The sequence below is a fragment of the Delphinus delphis genome, chromosome 14 (assembly GCF_949987515.2).
Source record: "Delphinus delphis chromosome 14, mDelDel1.2, whole genome shotgun sequence".
In the NCBI taxonomy this organism is placed as follows: domain Eukaryota; kingdom Metazoa; phylum Chordata; class Mammalia; order Artiodactyla; family Delphinidae; genus Delphinus; species Delphinus delphis.
The window spans coordinates 59,542,343-59,559,849 of NC_082696.1; the positions used below are offsets into that span (position 1 = coordinate 59,542,343).

The window sequence follows — 17,507 nt, forward strand, 5'->3', positions numbered from 1 at the left end:
TATGGAACAATGACTTAAGTGATGATTAAACGAGAAATCGACAGACTGCTTGATATTGTTATAATCAAGATATATTATTACTGAATAGAAAATGGAAAGGAAAAAAACATGATTAAAGAGACTGTAAAAACATATCTAGCTATCCCCAATCAGTCCAAATGTCCTTAACCTGACATATTACATATCAGGGTACTAACAGAGCTTACAAGTGAGATTCCTGGACCACAGCTGGCAATATTTAAGGAAATGGTTGAAAGCTGGAGGGTGTTCTTGGGGAGGAGTGAGGGAGAAAATGGTGCTAAAGACAGTATTCAAGTTTCTCAAACTCAAATGCCTCTAGAAGGCATTCGAGTAGTATAAATGAGTGAGGTAGCTAGTAGGGAACTAGTGAATTTGGGAGCACAGGCTCTGTCCACAGTGGCGGCAGTACTCTGCTACAGTCACTTGTTGGGAGGGAATTTGGGCTTTTACTTGGCAGGTCTTAAAATTGAAAAATAAAATTTTTCAAGAGTAGTCAAAAATCCAGACTTCTAATGTAAATGTTGCCTTTAAATTTAAAAAGTATTTACAGGTCAAGCACACACACACACACACACACACACACACACACACACACACACAAGTATCAGATGACAAAATTCCACCTATGCCAGATTCAGAAGTCAGGAACCAATTTATATAGATGTTAGATGTTTCTTCCACTTGGAAATAAGAAAAGTAAGATTTCCTTTAGAATTGTAAAGCTGACATATGTTAGAATGAATCAGAGATACAAAAGTCATCTTAAGTAAAGGAGAGGCTCTCAGACAACAAGGCTTGACTGAATGAATTAATATACTGAAAGAAAGACTTGTAAATATGAAAGAGATTGGTATGTCTGAAACAAGAATAACCAGAATTTGGGACTAGAAGAGAAGCAAAAGTATGTTCTGGCTCACAGACTTGAACTATTCATTCCTAACCTAAGGTATCTAACTTGAGGAAATTGCTGCTACTGCCTCCTTCCATTAAATACTAGATTCAATTTCATGCCTACCAAGTTAACCCTCTGAGTAAAATTTCAATGTTATGTAAATCTATATTCAGGATACTTCACTCTTCCATGAGAGTTGTGTCTCATTATAAGTTGATAGGATGACAGTGTTATTTGTACATCTGTCTACAATGAGCTTGGTTAGTGAAAGTTCATCCCTGAGAAACAGATCCATTCACAGCATGCTCAAATTTGAACAACAGAACTTGGATTTTCGTCAATTCACTAAGGCAAATTCTACTTTCTAAGTTGTGTTGGTGTATAATAGTTGGTGGATAATAGAACCACCAAAATTCACCACCCACCATTTTTTTTTTTTTTTTTTTTTTTACTTCATTAGTGTCAAAAACCTAAAAGCGATGCAATAGTCCAACACGGAAAAAAAAAAACGTTCAGAGATATCCACAATCAAACAGAATGGTAAATTTAACATCAATCTCAATTAAAACTCCAGAATGAAATTATAGATTGTAAGTATGTTAGATAAATAACATGAATTAAGTATAATTTTTAACACTAATAATAAAGTTACTAAACTGGAATATTTTTAGAAATGTGATAGACACAATGCACCTAACTTTAAAAATAGTGATACTTAAAGAGTTCTCCTTAGTGACTTTAAAAATTCTTCTTTATCTCTTACTTAAATAAACATAGATAATTTTTATCACATTTTCAGATCACAAGGCTGTATAAAGAAATATAATGGATGACAGAACCAAAAATAAAAATTATAGGGTAGAATGAGATGAGTCTAAGTTATATTTATATGAATTACATTTAAAATCTTCTATTCTATTTCCTAAAAACAAATGCAGGAAATATCATGACAACACCAAAATATACATATTTAAGATATACAGATTGCCAGCAAACACATGAAAGGATGCTCACCATCACTAATCATTAAAGAAATGCAAATCAAAACTACAATGAGGTATCTCGTCACACCAGTCAGAATGGCCATAATCAAAAATAATCTACAAACAGTAAATGCTGGAAAGGGTGTGGAGAAAAGGGAACCCTCTTGCACTGTTGGTGGGAATGTAAATTGATACAGCCACTATGGAGAACAGTATGGAGGTTCCTCAAAAAACTAAAAATAGAACTACCATATGACCCAGCAATCCCACTACTGGACATATACCCTGAGAAAACCATAAGTCAAAAAGAGTGATGTACCACAATGTTCACTGCAACACTATTTACAATATCCAGGACATGGAAGCAACCTAAGTGTCCATCAACAGATGAACGGATAAAGAAGATGTGGCACATATATACAATGGAATATTACTCAGCCATCAAAAGAAACGAAATTGAGTTATTTGAAATGAGGTGGATGGACCTAGAGTCTGTCATACAGAGTGAAGTCAGAAAGAGAAAAACAAACACCATATGCTAACACATATATATGGAATCTAAAAAAAAAAAAAAAAAAAAAAAAAAGTGGTTCTGATGAACCTGGGGGCAGGACAGGAGTAAGGACACAGACGTAGAGAATGGAGTTGAGGATGGGGGGGGAAGGGTAAGCTGGGATGAAGTGAGAGAGTAGCATTCACATATATACACTACCAAATGTAAAACAGATAGCTAGTGGGAAGCAGCTGCATAGCACAGGGAGATCAGCTCGGTGCTTTGTAACCACCTAGAGGGGTGGGATAGGGAAGGTGGGAAGGAGATGCAAGAGGGAGGGGATATGGGGATATATATACACGTATAGCTGATTCACTTTGTTATACAACCAAAACTAACACAACATCGCAAAGCAATTATACTCCCATAAAGATGTTAAAAAAATGTTTCACAATAATATCAAATGGAGTAAATAGCATAATTAATGGAATCTTGTTAGTTCAATGAAACCTTAATTTTTTTTTATATACAGAGAGAGTAGGGTAATAATCGCAAAATCCCTATGAAGTCAAACAACATCCAGGTCTGTATTCAGGCCTAAGTATCATTTCTTAGAGGGCATATAAGCTACGGAATTCATTTGGAAGAAAGGAAACAAGGAAGGGCAACCAAACCAGGTTATTTGAAGAATAATTAAAGGAACTAAGGATATTAGGCATTCAGATGGAGAAAATCAAATAAGATTTAAGAATCATCCTCTAATATCTGAAGAATTATCATAAGGACAAAATGCAGATTTGTTCAGTGTGATCCCAAGGAACAGAACTTGAAATATGGTAGAGGTCTCAGGAAAACATGATTCAGCTCACTGTAAAAACGGATTTTTTTCATGGTCAGAGTTGCCAAAGGACAAAATAGAATGCCCTAGGACACAGGAATACTAACGTGGGTACTGGATAACTACTTAGTGAAAAAAAATTGAATGGATCATTGGATTTGGCTAATGATTTAGAGATACTTTTCTGAAGAACTTAGTGTTTTAAGTATATCCTCATACATGTGATTCAAATTTAATCATTTTGTTTAATAAATTTATTTATTTATTTATGGCTCTGTTGGGTCTTCGTTGCTGCGTGCACGCTTTCTCTAGTTGCGGCGAGCGGGGGCTACTCTTCATTGCGGTGTGGTGGCTTCTCCCTGCGGTGGTTTCTCTTGCTGTGGAGCACAGGCTCTAGGCACGTGGGCTTCAGTAGCTGTGGCACCTGCACAGCTCTAGAGCTTAGGCTCAGTAGTTGTGGCGCACAGGCTTAGTTGCTCCGTGGCATGTGGGATCTTCCTGGACCAGGGCTCGAACCTGTGTCCCTTGCATTGGCAGGAGGATTCTTAAACACTGAGCCACCAGGGAAGTCCCCATATTTAATCTTGGAAATACTTATTCATCTATTTTCACAACTTTAATCTCAAAAACACACTGAAATGTGTTAAATATAAATATTATCCATATACCAGTGTGTTCACCTGTGCCACCAGTTATCCCATTTGTGTACTGTTCTGGCAGGTGTTTTACCCAGCACATGTGTGCCACACATTCAGTTAATTGCTAGACACTAACTGACATGGTGTATCAACACAGCCCACATTCTCTGACAGACAAAAGTTCGTTGTACAATAACAAGAGAATATATAATAAAGTGTGTCCTGAAAACATAGAATTAGAGATAATTTTAGGGTGTATTTTAAGTTCTAGGTGCTGATTCTCTGGGTAAAAATTGTGATCTGTTTTGAGTTATAGATACTAATTCAATCTTGAAACCAAAATTCTCTCCCTCTACTCTTTCAAACTTCTTTATCTGTTAATTTAAGAGAATGAAACATTTCAAGGCACTCTTTTATAGGAAAATTATCATTTCAACTACTTATCTGTGTGTCTCAGGATATTCTGATACTGTGCAACAAAGTCAAAATACAGAACTAAATTATACATTGAGGGAGCCAGAGGAGAGCAATCAGCACACATACCCTCCAATTTCAAATGTATGATCATCAGGTCATACTAGACTCATTGACTGATTTTATAATAAGAAAATATTGTAAACATAAACATAGATGATACTTTAGGCTAGTAAAATGTCAATTATCTGTTTGGATGCTGGGGATTCTAAATAAAATTTCATTTTTAAAATGTATTTTCTGATATTTAAAAGTATATGGAAACCACTGGCATAATCATTAAGATTCCTTAAAACCTGCAAACCCATGATTTTATGTGATATAGTGTTGATTGTAAGAAAACTCTAGCTTGTCTTTACTAAGTCCTATAAATAATTTTCTAAAAAGCAACAGCCCTAACCTAAACAATCACATATTGTTTCAATACTCCACTAAGATATATATAAATATATATATATATAAACATCTTTATTGGAGTATAATTGCTTTACAATGGTGTGTTAGTTTCTGCTTTATAACAAAGTGCATTAGTTATACATATACATATATCTCCATATCTCCTCCCTCTTGTGTCTCCCTCCCACCCTCCCTATCCCATCCCTCTAGGTGGTCACAAAGCACCGAGCTGATCTCCCTGTGCTATGCGGCTGCTTCCCACTAGCTATCTCTTTTACATTTGGTAGTGTATATATGTCCATGCCACTCTCTCACTTTGTTCCAGCTTACCCTTCCCCCTCCCCGTATCCTCAAGTCCATTCTCTAGTAGGTCTATGTTTTTATTCCCATCTTGCCCCTAGGTTCTTCATGACAATTTTTTTTTTTTTTTTAGATTCCATATATATGTGTTAGCATATGGTGTTTGTTTTTCTCTTTCTGACTTACTTCACTCTGTATGACAGACTCTAGGTCCATCCACCTCACTACAAGTAACTCAATTTCGTTTCTTTTTATGGTTGAGTAATATTCCATTGTATATATGTGCCAAATCTTCTTTATCCATTCCTCTGTTGATGGACACTTAGGTTACTTCCACGTCCTGGCTATTGTAAATAGAGCTGCAATGAACATTGTGGTACATGACTCTTTTTGAATTATGGTTTTCTCAGGGTATATGCCCAGTAGTGGGATTGCTGGGTCGATGGTAGTTCTATTTTTAGTTTTCTAAGGAACTTCCATACTGTTCTCCATAGTGGCTGTATCAATTTACATTCCCACCAACAGTGCAGGAGGGTTCCCTTTTCTGCACACCTTCTCCAGCATTTATTTTTTGTAGATTTTTTGATGATGGCCATTCTGACCGGTGTGAGATGATACAGATATATATATATATTTTAATGCATCTCTGTATTTATAAACTTGCCTTTCCCTCAGTTCATACTTACCTATCTACAACATATAGGTTATTGAAATTCACCCTATTATAAAGTATAAGTGAGGTATAATTTAAACCTTAAATTACTATTGCTGTAATCAATTACACTCAGTTTTTTTTAGTTTAACAGAATTAAGGTAAAAGCAAGAGTGTAGTTATCTAACTTTAGTGAAACAAAACTACCTGAACCCTCTATAAAAAGGTAGGCATATAGTATTTTTAGAAAGACAATAAAAGAATACAGTATTTGAGAATGAAAAAGCAAAGAAGTCAGATGCCCTTAATCTCATAGAAACAGACAAATAGGAAGTGGACTTATTTGACCAAGCGACTTTGGCTGTCAAGCAATTTCCCGTCCTAAACAGCAATCTGGCCCAGACCTCAGAGTTATCAGAATAAAATCTGAGAGCCATTTTACAGGAGAATCAAATAATATTTGGAATGAAAATTTCATTGCAAAGCAAGAAAAATTTGCAATAATTTTCTATAATGTAAGAAGACTTTTTTAGCACTTTTATTGCATAAGCAATTCTAAATAACAGAGCTTTTCTTATAATAGCATTTCTATAATAATGGTGTTTTATAACAGAAGTGCTATTATTACAGAAATGGCATTATAATAGTGGCATTATTATTGTTGAATCTCTCCTGTAACAGAATTGCTAAATAAGCCTATCTATATTAAAGAAATTTCAAATTTCTTCCTTCTCAGAGCTAAATGTGATTTGGCCAGTCTCTTTCATATGATCATATTACAAGTAATCTTATATGGGTTAACCCAACATCAAAAGATATGTCCAGTTCACACAGACTCCCAGGAAATCTGATACCAAACTAGGAGTCAAAATATTTGAGTTATATTCTCAGGTCTAGCATTAGCTACTGAGTGATCTTGAGCAGCATGTTGCTCCTCTTCTGAGGCTTTTTTATTCCCTATTCAAACAAAAAACAAAACAAAAACCAAGGAGATTCTTCATAACTCTCAGTGAAATCCTTCTCGTTACTAAAAAGCTCATTTGGTCCCAAATCGTAATAGCATCAATTACATATTTTTACTTCTTTGTTTTAAACTCATTGATGTGCTACTTTGTAATTGTGTTATTTATTCTATTGGAGTAAATTTATATTCTCAACTTAGAAGCTGAATAAAAGTAAGAATTCCTTTTGAAAAAAATCTTCTCTTAAATGGTCGGCACAGAGCCATGAATATAATGGGTAATTTAAAATTTTTAATTAAAATGCATCTGATAACAAAGTTCTAAAAATCCAAGCTGAATCAGAAAATAACAGGGTTTCATTCTGCAGCTAGTAGAATACTATTCGAAAGCTTGAACATTTTCAGGTTGAAGTAAAGCAATAAAATATTAGAGTAAGTTTGGAAGTGATAAAAAGATATAATGTTCAATAACAGTTAAAGTTCAAAAAATTGCCTCAAAAGAAATCTATGTCCACATCAAGTATATTACTATAAATTTCACTTATCATTCAATAAAGTACATATTGCTTTCCCATATATTTAGGGAGTATTCATCAAAAGAACTTTATATATGGAAAAGAATAAGTAAATTTAAGTTTATAAAATTCTACTTTTTATTAAAGATATCTTGTAATCCTTTGATGATGAGCTTCCAGCAGAGAAAAGAAAACAGGAAAGATTTTAGGTTCCAAAGGTACTGACCTTTTTAATGTTAAAATAAAATTCTATATATTTCTAGGCTGATACAATTAGATTACATCATCTGGTTAGGATATACTCTGAGAAACAGTAAAGTAAGGAAATTCAATATGCTTATATTCTCTTCAGGCATTTTTACATTTTTAGGCTGTGAAACAAAGTAGGACCCTGCAATGCCTTCCTAGGGATAGACTCCCCCCTGCCAATGTCTGCCATCTTTTGTTTGTAGAAAAGCTTTAGCCTCCTAGGCTGTCCCTGAGTTCCAAAGAGCAAATTTAATCAGAGATGTGAGAAAATGCAGAAATAGAAGAAAGCAGTCAAGCAAGACAAAATAATAATTGTTTAGCCATAAAACAAAGTCAAGGACTTTTCCTTCTCAAGGGCTATAGATAATATCCTGAGCCATATTCCTGAGTTGTTTTGCAGATACTAAAACCCCCACCAGGAGGAGGAAGTTGACTGCATGCTGACCACCAGCATGTAGACCTCAGATTGGTTGGAACTAGAAGGTTGATAATTGAAATTCCTAAAACCTTACCCTGTTATCTCACCATCAACCAATCATCAGAGAATTATGCACAAGCTGCTCATGTACCCTGTGACCCTCTCCCTCACACTGTCTTTAAAATCCCTTCCCTGAAAGCCCTGGGAGAGTTCAGATCTTTTGAGAATGAGTTGCCTGTTCTCCTTGCTTGGTACCCTGCAATAAACTCTGTACATTCCTTTGCCACAACTTCCAGTCAGTAGATTGGCTTTTCTACGTGTCAGGTGAGCAGACCCAAGTTCAGTTTGGTAACAACTGTCATGAATGGTTTCAGTGTGTATTCTGATAAAATGAACTTATCTTATTATTGATTGCAAGCTGAAGAAAGTTTAGTTAGTGTATATATATTCTCTCTCTCTCTCTCTCTCTCTCTCTCTCTATATATATATATATATATATATATATATATACACACACATATATATATAGGTGTATATGAATAATATATATGTATGTATATGAATATAACACACACACACTCACTCTACTGGCACCAAAGAAATAGAGTTTTTGGGGGGACAATCACCATGCCATATTTATTCATCATAATGAATGACAGCCATCTGGAGCTATCATTTTTTTAAAATTTAAGACATTGTAAAAAAAACAGTAACAGCATTTTTAACCCAAGAAGTTCAAGAAAAAGAACAAAAAGAAGAGAGGCTGGAGGATGAGGAGGAGAAGTTAATGATTATTTTTAATAAATCACTAAGAGACAGACTCCAAGCAGGAACTCCCTGGGTTCCACTCTGGACAAATGTTCACATACACATAAATCCACTTACTAAAGCCTGTTAGCTCAATATCAAAGAAACAATGTGGAAGTTTCAAAGTATTGGGGTTTGGTCTTCGGTGAGATATTTCTCTCTCCTCTCTTCCAAGAGGAATTGAAGTCTAAGGTTGATTAAACACCTTCTTGTGTGCCAGATCCCATTCTAGGTGTTTGTTTGACATGTGATATGTTATTTAACCTTTACTGTTCTCAGAGGTTATTATTATTGTCATTATTATTAATATTATTATTTTCAAATGAGGAGACTGGATGCACAGATGAAATCAAGCCACCTATCTACAGTCACACAGAGACTACGTGACAGCCTACATAGGTATATTGGTCAAGGGATGGGAGGACTAGGACAGGATGGATTAATGCAAGCAGATTCATCCTGACTTTAAAGGAGTTTCTCTCAATGCTTGAAAGCACTATGGAGCAGCAATATTCTTGAGAAGAGCCACGTGATTTAAGAAAGAAAAGGCATCTTAAATATCACCAAACAAAATTCTTTTATTCTAAGGATAACACTAACTGTAGGAAAGATATCCTACCCAGAGTCTGAGCCCAGACTTGAATCTTCTGTTTCTGTCTCCCAATTCGGATCTCTGTTCTCTACAGTTCAGCACCTCTCCCTGGGCAGCACATATTATCACTTGAACTAGTTCTCTCTGCTCCTTAGATCATGATAGACAGAAAGCTGGTTTTGCAGTCTTCCTCCAATAAAAAATAATACTAAACTGAGAAAATGCTTTTACAGGAGGCACTAAGTGGAATCATCTTGGAAGAAAATCACTTGACTACTTGTAGCCTCAGGCACTTGTGCCTCAGGTAAACCAAAACAGCCTTTTCTTTGTAATCATACTGCACCATTATCTAGTACAGGAGTTTTAGAGTATCTAGTAGAGGAGACTCAGTTTGTCTTGTGCCATGTCCCCCTTCTCAGATAGTGTTTTTAAATTCATGAAAGGAAATACATACATAGAAAACCAAATATATTAAAATTTTGATATCAAAAGTCTTTTAACTGCTTTGAGATATGATTAACATACAAAAAGCTATAGATATTTAATGCATACAACTCAGTGTGTTTGGAAATAAGTATACACTCATGAAACCATCATCACTATGAATGCCATAAACTTATCTATTAAAAGATAAAATTTCATTCTTTATTACTTCATTAAATAACAGTATCTAGCAACAATTCTAATAACATTAATTTAAAATAGTAATGAAGGTAAATCACTTTTGAGTTATCCATAATAATTATAATATGAAAATATCAAAGATTTCTATTAAGGCTAAAGTCTTAAGTACTACAAACACCACTGTGGCTTTTTGCCAAATTTCATAAGTAAAGGAAATGCTAAGTATCATTACAGATTAGTGAAAATAAAGATGCAATTTCTGTTCTCTGAGTTTTACACACATACCCATTGTGAATTCCACATTCTAAAATCCCCCTGATTCTAGGAAAAGTTGGTGTGATAAGGTGATTGGAAAAGAAAAATACTGGAGGTTTTATTTAAGTTTCTAGAATATTGACTCACACACAAAAAAGTAGAATTCCTATATCCCCCCCAAATCTCAACTGCTCATGGCATAATGTCCTTGTTCCAAAAGTTACGTTTTATAGTCAACATTTAATAAGGGGTCTCATGAGACCAATGTTTGAAACAACTGAAATTTCTCTTAGAGGTAGAATCTTTGCACTCCATAGCTTCTAAATATCCAGAGGAAAGGGGAAGAAATGGGAGGGAGGAGTGTGAAAAATTGGGAATGAGTTGATTTTTTTTTTTAATCAGGCAGCACACGAAGGCAAGAAGGGTTTGAGGGTAATAAAGTCAATTAGTGGATCAAAGGATAAGAAGCCACATTTTGAAATAAAAGAGTGATAATTTTAAGCAGTAAGAGAGAGATTAGAATAGAGAAGTGATAATGCTATGCAGTTTAGATAGATGTTGGAAAACTGAATAGTAAAAGGGGGCAAAAAAAACACACCTCTACAAAAACAGCTGCCTAAATCAATCATCCCTTTATTTGTGGATCCTCGTTACAGAGATTTTGATTCACTAGTTTATCTTTGTATACTGTTGTTATCATTCGCTTTGTGGCTTTCAATCTTATTCCTCAATTAACTGACTTCTCTCAAATTGCTCTTTCTTCTTTATCATGCATAATAAACAACAATCCTAGTTTTCTTCCTCATCTACTTATTCTATTATTTTCCCCACATAGATTCCAAGTCAAATGTTACTTATAAATAATTTTATCCCCCAATTCCTAGTTGTTCATTAGCACTCAGCCTCTTGTATGCACAGTGTCAGTTCACCGTGCAAAAGATAATAAAACATGTGGAAATTCCTCAAACTATGTAGAGCTACATATTCTTGACCTCTGGAATCTGTAGGTACCATCCAGCATCCAGCAAAACCTCACAGGAATGAGCCCAGGATAAGAAGGGATGCCCTCTGACCACTAGTACCTGAGAGACAAACTGTGGACTGTGGGCAAATCAACATTCTGGACTTCAGGTTCCTCACTTGCAGAATGGGAATAGAATCTAAATAATTCTTTAGAATAAAGAGGTTATGGGTTTTCCTGGTGGCGCACTGGTTGCGAGTCCGCCTGCTGATGCAGGGGACACAGGTTCGTGCCCCAGTCCAGGAGGATCCCACATGCCTCGGAGCGGCTGGGCCCGTGAGCCATGGCCGCTGAGATTGCGCGTCCGGAGCGCAACAGGAGAGGCCACAACAGTGAGAGGCCCGCGTACCGCCAAAAAAAAAAAAAAAAAAAAAAAAAAGAATAAAGAGGTTATAACTTATTACAATGACTACTTGTATGCATTTCATATTTCTTCTATTTGGGCTTCATCAAGCTTCTTAGATCTGTGAGTTTAGTATATTTATAACATTTTTGATGATTATTCCTTCAAATATTTTTGAGCTCTATCATCTATTTTGGAGAGTCCAATTACATGTATATTAGACTACATGGTATCATTGCCCCTTTTGTCATTAATATTCTGCTCTTTTTTTCAGTCTTTTTCCTCTCTGTGTTTCACTTTAGATGGCTTGTATTGCTGTGTTTTCAAGCAATAGATCTTTCTTCTCTAGTGTCTAATCTACTGTTAATTCCTGCCAGAGTGTTTTTCATTTCAGATGTTATATTTTTCATCTAGAAGTTTGGGTCTTTTTTATATCATCCTTTTCTCTACTTGTCATGTTCATGCTTTTCTTTCCCTTTTTAAACATATAGATTTTATTTATAATAACTGTTTTAAAACCCTTGTCTGCTAATTTTACCATCTCTATCATTTCTCAGTCTGTTTCTGTTGGTTAATTTTCTCCCAGTTATAGGTCATCATTACCTATTTCTTTGCATGCTTGATAATTTTCCACTAGAAGTGAGACATGTTACTTTTTACTTTTCTGGGCTCTCGATTTTACTGTATTCCTTTAAATATAGTTGAGCTTTGTTCTAGGACACAATTAAATTGTTTAGAATCAGTTTGATTCTTTGAGTCTTGCTTTTCAGCTTTGTTTAGTATGGGTTCTGGGAAGCCATTAGTTTAGGGCCAATTTGGATCCACTATTAAGGCCATACCATTGTGAGGACTCTACTCAACGCCTCACATGTTAGGGTTCTTTCCATTCAGGCTGTAAGAGATGCAAAACTGTTCCCAGACTTATGTGAGCTCTCAAGATTGTTCTGCCTGCTCCTTCCTAGTGGTTCCTTCTCTGGTTTCAGGTAGTATTCTTACCTACCTGCATAGATCAGTACCCACCAAAGACTGAGGGGGATCTCTCAGTACATTTCCTCCTCTGTTGTATTTTGCCCAACTATTTCTGGCTGTCTTGGGCTCCCCAACTCTTGCTGAGCTGTCTCCTCAACTCAGCAAGACAAGCAGGTTCTGTTTGGATTGACCTTACCTGGTCTGCATCCTGAAAATGGCCTCCAATCAATAAGCTGGGAAAATCACAGGGTTCTCTTCAATGTTTCCCTTCTCTCAAGAATCATTAACCTGGAGCTTCCCTGGTGGCACAGTGGTTAAGAATCCACCTGCCAATGCAGGGGACATGGGTTCGAGCCCTGGTCCGGGAAGATCCCACATGCCATGGAGCAACTAAGTCCGTGAGCCACAACTACTGAGACTCTAGAGCCTGCGAGCCACAACTACTGAACCTGCGTGCCACAACTACTGAACCTGCGTGCCACAACTACTGAAGTCTACGTGCCTAGAGCCCATGCTCCACAACAAGAGAAGCCACCGTAATGAGAAGCCCCTGCACTGCAACGAAGAGTAGCCCCTGCTCTCCACAACTAGAGAAAGCCCAGGCACAGCAATGAAGACCCAATGCAGCCAAAAAAAAAAAAAAAAAAAATCATTATCCTGTGCTGCCTGTTGTCCAAAATTTGAAAACCATTGTTTCATGTATTTTGTCCAATTTTTAGGTTAAGATGAAAGGGTAAACCTATTGCCTGTCACTGTATTTTTGGAAATTGAAATCCTGACTTCTATGCCCAGCATTCCATTTGAATGCTGAATAAAATAGTTCTTTCTCTGAATTTCTAACAAAACTAAAACAAAACAACCCAACATATATCCTAAATCCCAATATTTTTTAAAAAAAATAAGGTAGTAGCAACAGAAATGCAAAGGAATGAAATACAATGCTGGCATTGGGAGACAGAAGATCTACTCCTGGGCTTTAACTAGGATAAGGTATTTGGGGGAAACTAATCTGGTTTAAATCCACATTTGATATATTTTAAAGTGAGATTTCACTGTATGATTAAGCATACCAACTGGAAAGTAACACTTTAAGGTGTTCATTTTTCTTAAAATGATGAGATATTTAGAGACAGCACTGCTAAATATTTTCTTAGTTCTGGGTGTTTATAAGAGTCAATAAAGTTGGTCCATTCCCTCTGTATAAGTGTAACAAATATCAGGCAAACACAAACACATGAGTTTGTATATTGGTAAAACTCCGTACAGCAAAATGGAGTTTTGAAAGTAGGCTTTGTACTATAACCTGCTATAGCCACATCACCAAAATTCAGTATAACACAGAGATTACAATTCTGGTGTAGGGCTAATGGTTTTAAAGCCCACTGCTATCTCTTACAACTGTGTTATAATGGGCAAGTTGCTTCTCTGAGCCTGTTTCACTATATACAAAATGGGGACAGTAGCATTATTTGGCGGAGGATTAAATACGATCTTGTATGGAATCTGAACTTTATACAGTATCAGCCATATATTATTGTCAGCTTTCACTCTCTCTCATAAAGTCTCACCAAAGCCATCTTTTTTTTATCTTCTACTCCTGATTTTACAAGATGAGGTCAGAAATTCAAATTATGACAACAGACAACATAAATTTTCTTTCCTTAAGAGGAAATTATATTATTTGTAAAAAATATTGTTTTGAATAGAAAATCAATACTTCATAATGAATCAGCTTCTGCAGTGTTCAGATTATACTTACCTTTTCATATAATATATGTGACAATAACAAAAAGAATTCCCATAAGAATCTTTCTCAATTTCCATAACAGTTACAGAAACACCACTTAATAGGTAAATTTTAGAAAGGAGTAGTATATATTTTCTTTTTTTACAAAAACTATAATTTATTTTACCAAGGAAAACGTCTAGGAGTCACATTGGTGGACCCAGGAGAGGCCCTGGCCTGGAAAGGCCATGCACGGCCGTCCACGGTGGGGAGGGCGGCACCCGAGCCCATGGCCACACTTGGGGAAGAGCCAGAGGAGGCCCAGGCCATGCCTGCAGAGGAGCTGCCCCATGCTGACCCCGAGGAAGGGCCAGGACACAAAGCCCTGCTTGCTGCAAATGGGACACCTTGAGTGCTGGTTCCCTGGGCTGACAGCTGCCCTCTCACATGTACTCCCCACAGTCTGAGATGATGACTTTCTGCTTGGATTTCCCGTCCTTGCTGCCCTGGGCCTCAATCGGCCACAAGACGTCCAGGCCTTCCGTGACCTCCCCAAATACCACGTGCTTGCCGTCCAGCCAATCCATCTTGTCACATGTCAGGAAGAACTGGGAACCGTTGGTGTTTGGGCCTGAGTTGGCCATGGAGAGCAGGCCTGGTCCCGTGTGTTTGAGAATAAAGTTTTCATCGTCAAACTTCCTCCCGTAGGTGGACTTGCCCCAGTGCCCTTGTGGTTGGTGAAATCGCAGCCCTGGCACATGAACTGGGGGATGATATGGTGGAAGCTGCTGCCCTTGAAGCCAAAGCCCTTCTCGTGGGTGCACGGGCAGTGGAAATTCTCTGCTGTCATGGGAACGACGCCTGAACCCAGGAGCATCTGGATTCAGCCTGCTGGCTTGTTCTCAGTCTTGATGTCCATGTACACCTGAGGGTTTGACTGGGCTTTTTTTACAGCGGGCTCTCCCTCCTGGGTTTCCACTTTGGGAGGCTCTGTCCCTTCTTCTTTATTCTCCTCAAGAGTCTTCCCAGAAAACTTCTTCAACCAGCCATCCTCGGACCAAACTGGTCTGGAAGAGCCTTCCTTAATCCTTATGGGTTTTGCCAAATTGACACGAATTGTCCATATAAACAGCTCAGGTTCATTCATGCTGTCTACAGCTGCTGCAGCATCCTCTGCCAACTCAAATGCAACAAAAGCAAATCCTCGGTGCTTTTCTGTTTCCTAATCCAGGGGAATCTGGATATCTGTGCTGTCTCCAAAAGGGATAAAAGCAGCATGAAGAACTTTGTCATCCACCTCCTCTGCAAGTCCGCAACACTCGCTTGGTAGTGGCCATCTTGCTCTCACCAAGGAGTAATATTTTAAAGGAGGTTTTTGACAGTTTTGTCAATGTATTTATGTCATCTTCTGTCATGATAGTGGGTCTACAAAATTATTTTATAATTATTTTATGATAAAACAGCATGCTTATAATCTAGTGTATGCCTTCATTATTTGTAAAATCTTCCCATTATATGTAGGTTTAAAAACAAAAAACTTCTTGTCACTTATTTTTAACTAAGAGACACATTAAATACCAGCTTTCTTGAACATAGGAAAAATGTAAAAATATAGTCGGGGAACACTGAAGAGAATGATAAAAAAAAATTTAGGAGAAATGAAATTTTATTTAAGCTCTTAAAATTTGATCCAAATACAGATCACTATAAATAGCAATTATTTAATTATGTAAGAATAATTATTACATAGGATCTCAAAGTAAATAATTTTGCTCCTACCATAAAATATTATTTGTCTCTAGATTTCAGTACTTAGAATCAAAGTCCACAGATCAGCAGGTTAAGAAAACACATGCTGTATATATTTACAGCTATAACTTGCATTACAAGAGAATTAAAAAGAAATGAGGCTATAAAGGAAAGACTTTTATGGATGAATCTCTTCTAAGTGATATATGTGATACAAATGATTAGCATTAACTGATCTTCTTGAAGAATGTACTGGTATAATTCATTATAATGGCTTTGAAGTGCAATTAGTGAACTATAGTGTAAATGACACTGCTGTTCATAGTCCTACCCATAAGAGTAATTATATTTTGAAAACTACTTAGTGAAAAATTGATTGAATGAGTCCTGTGGGCATAGATAATTGAGATAAAAATATGTAAACAAAATGCCTATTAATAGGCTTTATGGCACATTTATATATTTACATGGTTTACTAATGCAATATTTTATAAATGGAATTTTTTAACTTTTCTTTTTAAGTAGATTTCTAACATAGAAAAACTGGATTTATATATTTCATTTAATAAAGCTAAACTATTTCTCTAAATACGATGTAATCATGTTTTTAACTGGATGAAAAAAGAGCAAATGTCCTATTATAATGACAAAGTAAGCAAGAAATAAAATATCAAATTTCAAGTCTTCTTAAGAAATAGGATAATCCTATTTATATTTTTATACTCCAAGTAAAAGGAAAATCATAGTAGGTGACACTATATCATAACCAAGAGTCCACAAAATATAAATCAAAATTATTCTATATCTATAGGATATAAAATAATAACTCAAAAATATTTTCATTGTTTATTTAGGTACTACACTATCATATTGGTAAAAATACATGTTATGAATTAATTCTTAATCTAAAGGTTTATCGTTCTAATATCAAAAAGACATATAAATATATATGTACCCTATATTCCATATTTACAAAGGTATAATTTTACATATGTATATGTAGATACACACACACACAGGAGTACTAGACTGAGAGATTATAGGTTTGATTTCTAGCTCATAGAGATTAATGGTTTAAGTTTCAGCTTTATATCTAGGTAGTAGACAACTGAGGACCTGAGATGACTCTTTTGTAAAATGAACATATTGCACTGTATGAAATCTAATTCTAAAGTTCCATGAGACAGGACTCTGTGGGTGAAACTTAGAAATTAGCCAGACTTACTCTTATTCATATTCCATATATCTTATTAGTCAGCCCTGAGCTAATTTGATGAGCTGCAGTTTTCTCAGTTGTTAATGGGAATATGATCATTTCTACCCCATGGAGTTATTGTGAAGATCATGTGAGACAAATTTGAAATTAACAGATATTGTTCTTGGCCCACAGAAACTATTCAATTTCAGCTATTGTAGTTGTCTGTAAACTCTAGCTTAGACTAAATTATGCTGAAGTAACAAAAAAAGCCCAAATTTCAATAACTTAAAACAACAAATGTTTATTTTTGCTCACATTATCATTTGTGGGTTGGCTACAGCTCTGCTCAATATCTTCTTCATTGAAGAACCCACACTGAAGGAACAACTGCTA

The 17,507-nt window shown here is 36.0% G+C and overlaps 1 long non-coding RNA gene and 1 pseudogene across 1 annotated transcript in view; both read right to left on the reverse strand.

Moving 5' to 3' along the window:
• LOC132437343 (uncharacterized) overlaps positions 1-17,507 on the reverse strand; it is a 298,528-nt gene that overhangs the window by 29,848 nt on the left and 251,173 nt on the right. The window lies entirely within an intron of this gene.
• On the reverse strand, positions 14,611-15,504 carry LOC132437341 (peptidyl-prolyl cis-trans isomerase E-like; annotated as a pseudogene).